This window comes from Natator depressus, chromosome 10 (genome assembly GCF_965152275.1).
Source record: "Natator depressus isolate rNatDep1 chromosome 10, rNatDep2.hap1, whole genome shotgun sequence".
NCBI classification, from domain to species: domain Eukaryota; kingdom Metazoa; phylum Chordata; order Testudines; family Cheloniidae; genus Natator; species Natator depressus.
This window is the reverse complement of record NC_134243.1, coordinates 39,307,208-39,319,213: the sequence shown is the minus strand read 5'-3', so window position 1 is coordinate 39,319,213 and position 12,006 is coordinate 39,307,208. Positions and strand designations below refer to the sequence as shown.

General features: G+C 47.9%; 1 long non-coding RNA gene across 1 annotated transcript; it reads left to right on the top strand.

Moving 5' to 3' along the window:
• The first annotated feature begins 505 nt into the window (after positions 1–505).
• LOC141994461 (uncharacterized) lies at positions 506–9,550 on the top strand. The gene is made up of 3 exons (XR_012641131.1): positions 506–644; positions 2,395–2,477; positions 9,225–9,550. It is a non-coding gene; the product is annotated as an uncharacterized LOC141994461 (long non-coding RNA).
• The last annotated feature ends 2,456 nt before the right edge of the window (positions 9,551–12,006 follow it).

Sequence of the window (12,006 nt, the reverse complement as noted above, 5' to 3'; positions counted from 1 at the left end):
CCCGCTCCCGCCCGCGGAGGCCTGGGGCCAGCCCTCGCCCCCCCTTCCCCCGCTCCCGCCCGCGGAGGCCTGGGGCCAGCCCTCGCCCCACCCCCCGCTCCCGCCCGCGGAGGCCAGGGGCCAGTCCTCGCACCCCACCTGCTCCCGCCCGCGGAGGCCTGGGGCCAGCCCTCACCCGCTCCCGCCCGCGGAGGCCTAGGGCTAACCCTCGGCCCCCCCCACTCCCGACTGCGGAGGCCTGGGGCCAGCCCTTGCCCCCCTTCCCCCGCTCCCGTCCGCGGAGGCCTGGGGCCAGCCCTCGCCCTCCCCCCCACTCCCGCCCGCGGAGGCCTGGGGCTGCGCAGGGCACCAAGATAGCTAGGGATGGCCTTGTCTGACACTCTGGCCCCCTGTGTCTCCAAAGGCGCTGCCTAGAAGCTGAGCAGTGCAGGGTGCCAATCCCTGCTGGCAGTGCCAGCAAACACCAAGGTGCTGCTTTCTCTCTCCCGGCGCACACACACACCCCGTCTCTGCCCAAGACACTATAATGGCTGCAAAAAAGCTGGTGGCCGCATGCGGCCATAGTGGCCACATTTGAGAAACACTCAATTAGACCGTCCTCAGAGCCGTGGTAGGAGCTGGCTGTGCATCCGCTCTCAATGCAGGTATTTTATCTTTCGCTTGTGTTTAGGTGATAGCATGCCATTTGTTTCCCAGGAAGCCAACCTGCCAGCTATACAGAAGGGGTGGGGGGATTCCTGCATGAGACAACTCCATCCCCCACCTTTTTTGGAGAGTATTTCTGGGGGAGACCTGCTTTGGTCTCCCACACAGTACTCCAAACTGGATGGTGCAACAGCCATCAGCATCATGGCAGCAGAATATTACCCTCCAAAGTCTTCCATCTCACCCATCCTTTTTGTAGGCTTTAGTTTGAGTCCAGAGTCTATAGGTCTTGCTGTGTCACGCTCCCTCTGGGTTCGGTGTGATTGATCACCCGTCAATTGCAGACATGACTTTCAGCCTAGGACCTGGCTTTTTTGTTTCTTCAATTGTACTTTCGTTCTTTTCTTTTGAGGGTGGACTCCTCTTACTTTGTTAGAACAGTTGTCTGCATCTTCAGCCGTTGGGTGTTTACACCACTTTATTTCATCAGGACAGGCTGGGGCTGGAGGTTGATTCCATCATCCAAACATACCTCATTCACACATCTGAATTAATTTAATAAGATTACAGCAGGGTTTTGCAAAAATGAAGGTTGCAGCAAGCTTTTACAAAATGGAGTGAGCATTTTAAAATGGAGTGTGGGGCAAGTTAAAATGGAGTTTGAGTTACAGTATGAACAAGTGTAAGGAATGGCAAACAGTGAACAGAAGTTACAATATAGACAAGTATAATGTATGACAGACAGTGAGCAGAAGTTACAATGTTGTAACAGTGCAAGTTTCAGCGATTTAAGCAGCAATTAGATTGAAAGTGAAACTCAATTAGCCAGTTATTGGGGTGACCAGTTTTATGAATGAATGTTGTTTCATTCATAAAACTTTGCTTATGAAGTTATATTAATAAAGTGAACAATTAAAAACAATTTCATTGATCAGTTTTACACAGCCACCCATCCCACTGGGGCTAATAGTCCCAGCACTGGAGGGGCTGCAGTTTGCTTAAGGTAGCAACATCATAGACTCCCAAAGCACCTGAACAAATCCAACAGAAACAAAAATGTTGCTGCTTAAATAGCTAGGCCAAATCAATCAGTGAAATTCACGCTTTTTTTTTTTTTTTTTAAGTGAATGGGATGACCATTCATGTGCCTTTGCTCACTTTTTAAAACAAGCATTGCAGTCCATTGGCTGGCAGGCAGAAGTGAGGGAGAGGTTAGAGAATGGAGGTGTGTGTGTGATGCTTTGTACCTTAGGAGAACACCCAGGACCCCCATGTTCATCCTTGTAAAATGATTGTGTGGTATCTAATGCAAAGTTTGTTGTGTCGGGTGTCTTCGGAAGGCTCATGATGCACTGAGCGTTGTTGTTGTTACAGTAATGTTACGGGTTATAATTTCATGTATATAGTTATGAGGCTGAAAATGTGTCTTCATGGCTTAAAATAAGCCGAGGCAAAAACTGTCCAAGAGCAGAGGGGCAGTTCACACCTCATCAGGGCATGTATGGGACAAACCCAGCCCAGCCTCACAGGAACAAAGGACGCTGGCCTAGGCAGCAACAAAAGGATCTGTTGGACTCTCCAGTGAGTCACCCCCCTTCCTTTGGTCAGTTTGGGACTGCGATTAGGTAATGCTCACCTGACTCTGAAGTGGGGAGGGGGACAGATACAAAGCCAAGAGGGAAGAAACAACATGATAAAAGGGAGAGACATTTGCCATGATCTTCCTTTCTCTTCCACCTCCATCTCCAGACAACACCACCAAGTGACTGAAGCGCTGATCAAAGGGGAGAGCCTGGCTGAAGGGCAACCAGCCAGCGTGTGGTGAGAAGCATGTAAGTTTGTAAGGGCACTGAAAGTGATAAGATCAGCTTAGAATTCATTTTGCTTGACCAAATGTAGTTTTGGTCAAGCAAAACTCTGTTATTCTATGAAATCTGATGTGTTATGTTTTGACTTATAATCACTTAAAATCTATATAGTTAATAAATCATAGAATCATTGAATATCAGGGTTGGAAGGGACCTCAGGAGATCATCTAGTCCAACCCCCTGCTCACAGCAGGACCAAGCCCCAATTAAATCATCCCAGCTAGGACTTTGTCAAGTCTGACCTTAAAAACTTCTAAGGAAAGAGATTTCACCACCTCCCTAGGTAACACATTCCAGTGCTTCACCACCCTCCTAGTGAAAAAGTTTTTTCCTATCATCCAACCTAAACCTCCCACACTGCAACTTGAGACCATTGCTCCTTGTTCTATCATCTGCTACCACTGAGAACAGTCTAGATCCATCCTCTTAGGAACCCCCCTTCAGGTAGTTGAAAGCAGCTATCAAATCCCTCCTCATTTTTCTTTTCTGCAGACTAAACATAGAATCATAGACTTTAAGGTCAGAAGGGACCATTATGATCATCTAGTCTGACGACCTGTGCAACGCAGGCCACAGAATCTCACCCACCCACTCCTGTAACAAACCCCTAACTTATGTCTGAGCTATTGAAGTCCTCAAATCGTAGTTTAAAGACTTGAAGGTGCAGAGAATCCTCCAGCAAGTAACCCATGCCCTACGCTACAGAGGAAGGCGAAAAAGCCTCTTCCAATCTGCCCTGGGGGAAAATTCCTTCCTGACCCCAACTATGGCAATCAGCTAAACCCTGAGCATGTAGGCAAGACTCACCAGCCAGACACCCAGGAAAGAATTCTTTGTTGTAACTCAGATTCCACCCCATCTAACATCCCATCAAAGGCCATTGGGTATATCTACCATTAGTAGTGGAAGATGAATTAATTGCCAAAATTAGGCTATCCCATCATATCATATTCTTCATAAACTTATCTTTGTCTTGAAGATTTGTCTTGAAGCCAGATATGTCTCTTGCCCCCACTGCTTCCCTTGGAAGGCTGTTCCAGAACTTCACTCCTCTGATGGTTAGAAACCTTCGTCTAATTTCCAGTCTAAACTTCCTGATGGCCAGTTTATATCCATTTGTTCTTGTGTCCACATTGGTACTGAACTTAAATAATTCTTCTCCCTCCATGGTATTTATCTCTCTGATATATTTATAGATAGCAATCATATCAAACATATTCTAAACAATCCCAGTTCCTTCAGCCCCTCCTCATAAGTCATGTGCTCCAGCCCCCTAATCATTTTGTTGCCCTCCGCTGGACTCTCTCCAATTTTTCCACATCCTTCTTGTAGTGTGAGGCCCAAAACTGGACACAGTACTCCAGATGAGGCCTCACCAGTGTCGAATAGAGGGGAACGATCACGTCCCTCGATCTTCTGGCAATGCCCCATCTTATACAGCCCAAAATGCCATTGGCCTTCTTGGGAAGAAGGGCACACTGTTGACTCATATCCAGCTTCTCGTCCACTGTAACCCCTAGGTCCTTTTCTGCAGAAATGCTGCCTAGCCACTCGGTCCCTAGTCGTTAGCAGTGCATGGGATTCTTCTGTCCTCTGCACTTGTCCTTGTTGAACCTCATCAGATTTCTTTTGGCCCAATCCTCTAATTTGTCTAGGGCCCTCTGTATCCTATCCCTACCCTCCAGCGTATCTACCACTCCTCCCAGTTTAGTGTCATCTGCAGACTTGCTGAGGGTGCAGTCCATGCCATCCTCCAGATCATTAACGAAGATATTGAACAAAACCGGCCCCAGGACCGACCCTTGCGGCACTCCACTTGATACCGGCTGCCAATTAGACATGGAGCCCTTAATCACTACCTGTTGAGCCTGACGATCTAGCCAGCTTTCTATCCACCTTTTAGTCCACATATAGAATAAACAAATCTGTTTGTTTCTTCTACCTGAGGCAGTGCATTTGGTTTGAAGCATGTCAGAAACTCTCCTTGGTGTACATATCAATTTCTTTGTTAAATTGACAAACTCACATAAGCTTGCAGTGTCCAGTTATGCCTGCTGGACACTGCAAAATGGAGGTTCCTAGGGTTGTGTCTGGGACCGGAGATATTGGCTACTGTCATTCAGTTGCATAATCCAAGCGGCATCTTACATGCCAGAGGCTGTGCGTGAACAGCCCAGGAGTGGGGGTTCTCACAGCAGAGCAGGGTAAGGCTGGCTCCCAGAGTCAAGGATTGGAGTGACCTAACATATCACTGGTCCAGATAACACCACAGGGGAATGTCACAGAGGGGCAAGAATATGGTTGAAGTATAAAAAGCAGAAGAGCCAGGGAAAAAACAACCTATTTAGAATGAAGCAAAAAACCCGCAGTCTGCAACTTGGTTAAAAAAACCCACAAGGCTTAAAAATTGTAAGCTCAAGTTTGCTCTTTTCCCCATGCCACCATGGCAATGTCAGCTAGCAGTGGCTTCCGTGCACTGGATCAGGGAGGGGTGTCACACACCCAGCACCCTGCATAGGAAAAAGGAGCCCCCCACTCCAGTTCTGCAAATCTGCTGACACAGAACAGAGACTAACTTTTTGTAACTACAGCTTTGCCAAGGCTGGAGCTCCACCCCTATCTCCCACCCATCCACACCCCAGTGTAAAATGCTTGTTGTTGCACTTGTTGCTGGATCTGTTCCATATTAGTTCGTATGCTGAGCTCATGGCCATAGTCTCTGAGCGCCTTTCAGCTGTGCATTAAGTGACTAACTTATGTCATGTGGTGTTTGATGCTAACTCTGCCCCTCCAACAGGTCTTAGTGCAGAGGCGGAGAGACTCACACATGGCATGACAGTATGCTCGTGCTGAGAGGTAGCATCACAGCCCTACCTGGACTGGGATTCCTTTCTGCCAGGAGAGGTGGCTCTCCTCCATCTCTTAACACAAAAGGATGATTGGAGTCCTCCTCCAAACTTGGTCCAGGGCACACAGAGTCCAGCCTCTGCTTTAATAGCTGGTGACTAGTTGGCAGACACAGTGGACAAGAGGGCTGAAATGGTCGCCTTGTGGTTACAGTCTCTTAGAGGACAATGGTTTGATTATTCCTCCCGTTTACCCAGCCCTATTTCTTTGGTTGCCTTTTAAAGCATGCTTTGGGGTGGGATTAATTGGGATGCCATCAAACTGAAAAGTGATGGGCATGAAAAGAAACAAGACTGGGCAGGAGGAGAGAGAATCTCACATCACATTTCTGTGCCTGTCTCAGATTTGCAACCATTACTCAGGCCCTCGGTGTCTGTATCCCAGACTCCATGGTCTTAAACTCCATGGTCTTAAACTCAGAATGGGCCAGAATTGGATCCAGTTTGCACTATTATAAATGCAGAATGACTTCATTGTCACTGATGGCTTACACTTGGCTTTATACTACTGTAACGGAGATTGAATCTGGCCCGGTGAGATTACTGCAAAAGAGAAGCATGTGTTGCACACACATGCTGGATACTCTGTTTCGCTTACTCACTGGGTGCAGCTGCACCAACAACTGCCAGCAACGGTGCAGCTGAATCAGTGCTAAGATATTAGGACAGATGGGATTCAGGCATGGAAATCTGCTCAGCATAACCTGCATGGTGAAAGTAGTGACTGGGCCCTGGGTATGCTGCAGCTGACACCATTAGTACCATTCCTGCAGCTGCACCAGTATGTCCTTGCAAGGAGGGCTGGTCCAGTGCTTACGGGACTGGGCTAGGGTCTGGGAGACTGCGGAGAGGGTGTCAAATCCCTGCTTTACCAAAGGCTGTGTGTGACCTTGGGCAAGTCCTTCCTTTCTGTGCCTTGGCTGTTAATTTAGTTGGTACCTACAAGCAGTTGAGTGGGAGAAGAAATGGAATCAGAGCAGCAGGCATATCCCATTTCTCATCAAGAGCGAATTGCCAACTTCTACAAACAGTTCCTAATGAATCACCTTGTAGATTCCAGCCTTTGGGTGACCGTGCTCGGCTGCAGCTCTTCTCCATTTTATCTACTCTTTGGAGACTCCCTCTTCTGGACTACCTGAAAAACAGGAGGCCTCATCCTCAGGTGGCGTAAATCAGCATGGCTCCACTGATTTCAGCACAACTATTCCCATTAATATCAACTGAGAAGGATCAGTCCCAGAGAATCTCTAAGGAATTCTCCAGAATGGGAAGGGAAGTACCACAGGATGTAGCTGTTATTCCATTATGTCCCTACCCTTTTTCTTTATGTGCCAGCAGGGAATGCTTTTGTTAGGGATATGCCAATGGCCAAATATTTGAATCAGCCCCCCAAAAATCTGGCTGCCTGTGGGAAACTTTGGAGATCTTATTTCTCCTCTCCTGCGCTTTCCCCCTCCCCCTTACCCCCACACTCCTCAACACAACAGAGTTGAGTGGGAAATCATTTTCCCATCCTGCAAAAATTTTGAGAATTCAAAATGTTTTCCACATCCTGAATCGGGACAAAAAGTCAAAATCGCAATGATTTTTCCAAATCAAAAAAGGTTTCTGTTTGTGTAAATCAAAACATTTTGTTTCGGTTTTCACCTTTTTCTTCTTTTTATAAAGCTCTCCCTTTTTTGTATAATTAGCTGAATTATTTTGGACCAGAAAAATCATAATTTTTCAGTTTTAAAGTGTTGAAACTAACCCTTTTGAAACATTCCTTGACATTTTTTCGAGTCAGTAAATTCGTCGACACCGGTCCTGTGTGCAAACGGTTTCACTTGGAACTAACTGGTTTTTTTTTTTTGGTTGAAAAAAAATGTTTAATTGAAAAGTTCCCAACCGGCTCTAATCACGAGGCTCAGGATGTGGCTACAACCAAAGGCCTTTCCCAGCCCCAACTGTAGCCCATGCAGTGTGTTGTGGAGAAGAAGGGACTTCTTGGGATACATTCTAATTAAACTGTATTGTGTTTGCATCGGCAGTATCTACTGCAGAGGATGTTTAAAGTCTCTCTTCTGTTCCTCCGCACTCCTGGATAGTGAGCACTCAAAACTCTACAAAACTCTACTCTACTGCAACATCCAGATGGAAATTGAGCAGCGGCAGGAGGAGCTGGGGAGCCTGAACAAAGAGCTGACGAGGAAGAAGGCCCACTTTGAAGATGTCTGTAAAAGCCTCAAGGACAAAGCTGACCACACGGACCAGGTGAGGAATGAAACCAAGGAGCTGATCCAAAAGAGAGTCGAGCACATGGTGCGGCTGATCCGAGAGAAGGAGAAGGAGCTGCTGGAGATGGTGAAGAGGCAGCACCACCTGGGGAACGAGGACCTGGAGGGAAGCTGAAGCAGATGGAAGCCGTGCTCAAAAGGATGGGGGCTGTTATGGGCTTATTCCTTCACCCACTTACTTCCCTGGTCCTTCTCGCATGAACAGAGAGCAACAATACCCGAAGTCCAAAGGGTGCAAACAATTTGATGTTTATTGGGGTGAAATTCCAGCAAGCATGATTCCAGTTTCCTTCCTCAGTGTCCCCCTTCCCAGCTCTGACACCACAGAGCCTTACCTGTGTCCCTGTTCCCATTCCCCCCCCCTTAGCAAAACATGATTCCAATTTCCCCCCCCAATTCCCTGTTCCCATTCTCTCCCCGCCCCTTACCTCCTGATTGACTCCAGACTATATAGTAAAACTTGAGTTCTGCTTAGCTATACCTTAACCAATCATTTTACTGAAATGTAACTAACCAATCCTAACATATTGTAACATGATTATTTAACCAATTATATCCCACCACCTTAATTAGTTTACACCCAACAAAATTAATTATACAGCAGACAGAAACAATCACAGAATCAGACAGAGATTATACAGACAAACAATAGGGAATGGGGACTACAGTGATAGAGCAACAAAGAAATGAGGATTTCACATCCCAGCTATTGATAAGTGAGTTCTTGCCAGACAGGATGCTATCAAACTAAGTTTCCTTTTACATCTTCTAGGCACTTCCCTTTCTCTGGAGGTGATAGGAATACAATCCTGTACTGATAATGCCTAACAGCCCAATAGCACCTTATTTCAATGTGACTAGTTTGGAATGTAAGAATGTGACCATACGGTTCCCAGCTTCTGCTGTTTAGCCAAGATCTTAGCCTAAGAACAGGGCCTCAGACTGTCACTGTAAGAGAAGGCCCATAAACAGGCAGACTGTGATTTTGATTCTTTTTTTATACCTCTATAACTAGCTAAGTGATAAGAATACACCTAAATTCTTAAAGTACAGGCCTTTGCAGACAGGCCTGAATATCTATATCCTAAGAGGGGCCAGTGAGCAGCTAGTGGAGAAGATGCATCTCTATGCATCAGACCAGGAAGTGATGGACATGCACCCCTTCATCAAGGGGTCCTTAGAGAAGCTAATGAAGCTGCAGCCTCTGGTGGTGGGAGCCAGTGTCCAGTCTGGAGCCTTTGCTGAGTATAAAGCCAAACTCCAGGCTCTGTTTGAAAGAGTGACTGGGGAGAGAGGTAAGACACTTTCACATACCTGACCTGTGTGGCTCCTCCTGGAGTAAGATGGGGTAGTGCTGGGTGGGATGGGGGCATGGCTGCACGATGCTATGTCTGACTGACATGCTAGATGGCCTTCAATGTACCACCTGCTCTGCCTTGCTAATTGCTAATTACTATACCTTGAAATCTGGGAGTATTTTCACTGCCTCTGAGAACAGCCTTGCCCATCTCAATCTTTCTCCTTTGTAGATGCTACCTCCTGCACTGCCCCAGCAGCTCCAGTGACTGAGGTGTCTTCAGCTAAAGACTCAGTGAGAGGAGCTGTCATAAATATAAAGGGAAGGGTAAACACCTTTAAATCCCTCCTGGCCAGAGGAAAAACCCTTTCACCTGTAAAGGGTTAAGAAGCTAAGACAACCTCACTGGCACCTGACCAAAAGGACCAATGAGGAGACAAGATACTTTCAAAGCTGGAGGGGTGGCGGGAAACAAAGGGCTCTCTCTGTCTGTGTTGCTTTTGCTGGGACCAGAGCAGGAATGCAGGTCAGAACTCCTGTAAAGAGTTAATAAGCAGTCTGGTTAGATGTGTTAGATTCTGTTTTGTTTAAATGGCTGATAAAATAAGTTGTGCTGAATGGAATGTATATTCTTGTTTGTGTGTCTTTTTGTAACTTAAGGTTTTGCCTAGAGGGATTCTCTATGTTTTGAATCTGATTACCCTGTAAGGTATTTACCATCCTGATTTTACAGAGGTGATTCTTTTACTTTTTCTTTAATTAAAATTCTTCTTTTAAGAACCTAATTGCTTTTTCATTGTTCTTAAGATCCACCTATGCAAATTGGTGAGGATTTTTATCAAGCCTTCCCTAGGAAAGGGGGTGTAGGGCTTGGGGGGAAAGACGTTTCCAAGTAGGTTCTTTCTCTGTTATATTTGTTAGATGCTTGGTGGTGGCAGCAATAAAGTCCAGGGACAAAAGGTAAAATAGTTTGTACCTTGGGGAAGTTTTAACCTATGCTGGTAAAAATAAGCTTAGGGGGGTTTTCATGCAGATCCCCACATCTGTACCCTAGAGTTCAGAGTGGGGAAGGAACCTTGACAGGAGCTATTTGCATTTGCCCTTATCAAAGGGGTAGGGGAGGGCTCCTGTCATGCCAAGGGCTGGGGGATGCGCTGATTCTGTAGGTGCTCCCGCCTGCCGCACTGGCTGAGTTTACATGCGTGATGGGGGGTAAGGAGTGCTGAGCAGGACAAGGAATGTGGCGGGGGACCGGATTCTGTATTGATGGGAGCGTAGATGCCACGTCCCTCCCACCAAGCACTAGCAGGGGAAAGGCCAAAGGAGGGGAGCATGGCACCTCATTGTGCTGAAGGCCATCTGTGAGATTCTCCACTGCCCTGCCCCTCATGCATTCATTGCACCATGAGTCCAAAACATAGTAGAGACAAGTGACACTGGTGTAAATACTGCACAAGGGACGGGGCAATGGAGAATCCACCCCCCTGTCTGCACATACATGTCCATTTCTCCTCCCTTTGGGTACCCTTGACTCTTGTAAGTGAGAAAGCTAACAGGAGATTCATTCCCACTGAGTGCAGAGCTAGGGCTCAACCGCACATGCCCTCTCAAGGAGCCATCATTGCCCTGTGTTGTCCCAGTCTGGCTTGCACAGGCCTTGCACATGCTGCAAGTCCCTGTGGAGGGACTGGTGGGATCAGGGCCTATGTGGTTTGGGATGAGGCTTGCTTATACGGGCCATCAGAAAAGGTGGGATCGCCAAGCCCGGCCCACATCCTGCTGACACTGATAGAGTCTAAACTCCTCCCTGAAGGCCCTGTTTGCCAGGCATTTGCCTTTGTTGTTCCTGCTGGCTCAGCCCCTCAGGAAGTAGGAACAATGGCAGCAATAGTGCAGGCACAGGGTCTGTGTTCACCAGCATTTTGGCTGCTAGCAGAGTACAGAGAACACAATGGTAATGCTATAGGATTTGGGACTTTCCCCTGCACTGGCACAGCTACCAGCACAACCACTAGTGGAATTGTTGTTTGTATCACAGGGGTGGCCAAGGGCCCCTGCCAGGATCAGGGCCCCATTGTGCTAGGTGCTGTCCAGACACCTAATAACAGAGATCCCCCAGGGACCTTCACCACCATGCAGTTCTACTCCATGATATTCTCTTTGTCCCCGTCTCCCATTCTTGGGGACAGGTCAATTTCATGCCACTCCCTTCATCTGGAAGAGCCCCCCCTTCTGCCCACATTCAGAGACCTCTCCCTCTTTTCTACCACATCCCTTCTTCCCATGCCATTCTGTCACCACACCCCATTCGCTGGCCAACCACTGCTCTGCCTGCTCCACCTCTCAGTAGTTGGTCTCTGTAATGGGGTCACACAGCCCTTACTGAGCCTAGGCAGAAGGGAGAGAAGAGTCTTTCCTGCTTAGAGGCAATCAGCTTGATCACACACCTGCGTAGCTTCCAGAACTGCCAACCATGGAGACTGGCAGCCACATCTGTGACCAACAGAGAAAATGACCCAGTATAAGGAAGAGAGGGAGAAGGAGGCAGAAAGGTCTGAGATAGCCAAGGGGCTATGGACCCACACCAGGCAGCCTCTGAGAAAGCAGTCAGGAGCCAGAAAGAGAGTGCCAAGTCAGAACCAACCGGGAGCCCGGCTTCACCCTCTCACATGAAGAGGCAAGAAGCCTTGATGTCTCCTCTCAGAGACGCTCAAGAGGGTAAAGGATCTCCCACAGGGTCTGTACCCTTGGTGCTGTCAGCGCTGAGAGCAGGCAACTCTGACCGCCCCTGCACTTCACAAGCAACTCACACAGGGCTCAAAAGTAGGGACCCGACTTCCCGCAGCGGGAAGCTCTCCTCGGCACTGGTTCCCCCAGCACCGACAATTGACCCGGTGCCGAAAACATGTTCCACCCTGGTGTCAACAAGAATGTCGGCACCAAGCCTGCCTGCCACCCCCGGAGCAGATTCAGACCCCTGGGGGGCTCTCACAAACGGCTCTCAGCTCCTGCAA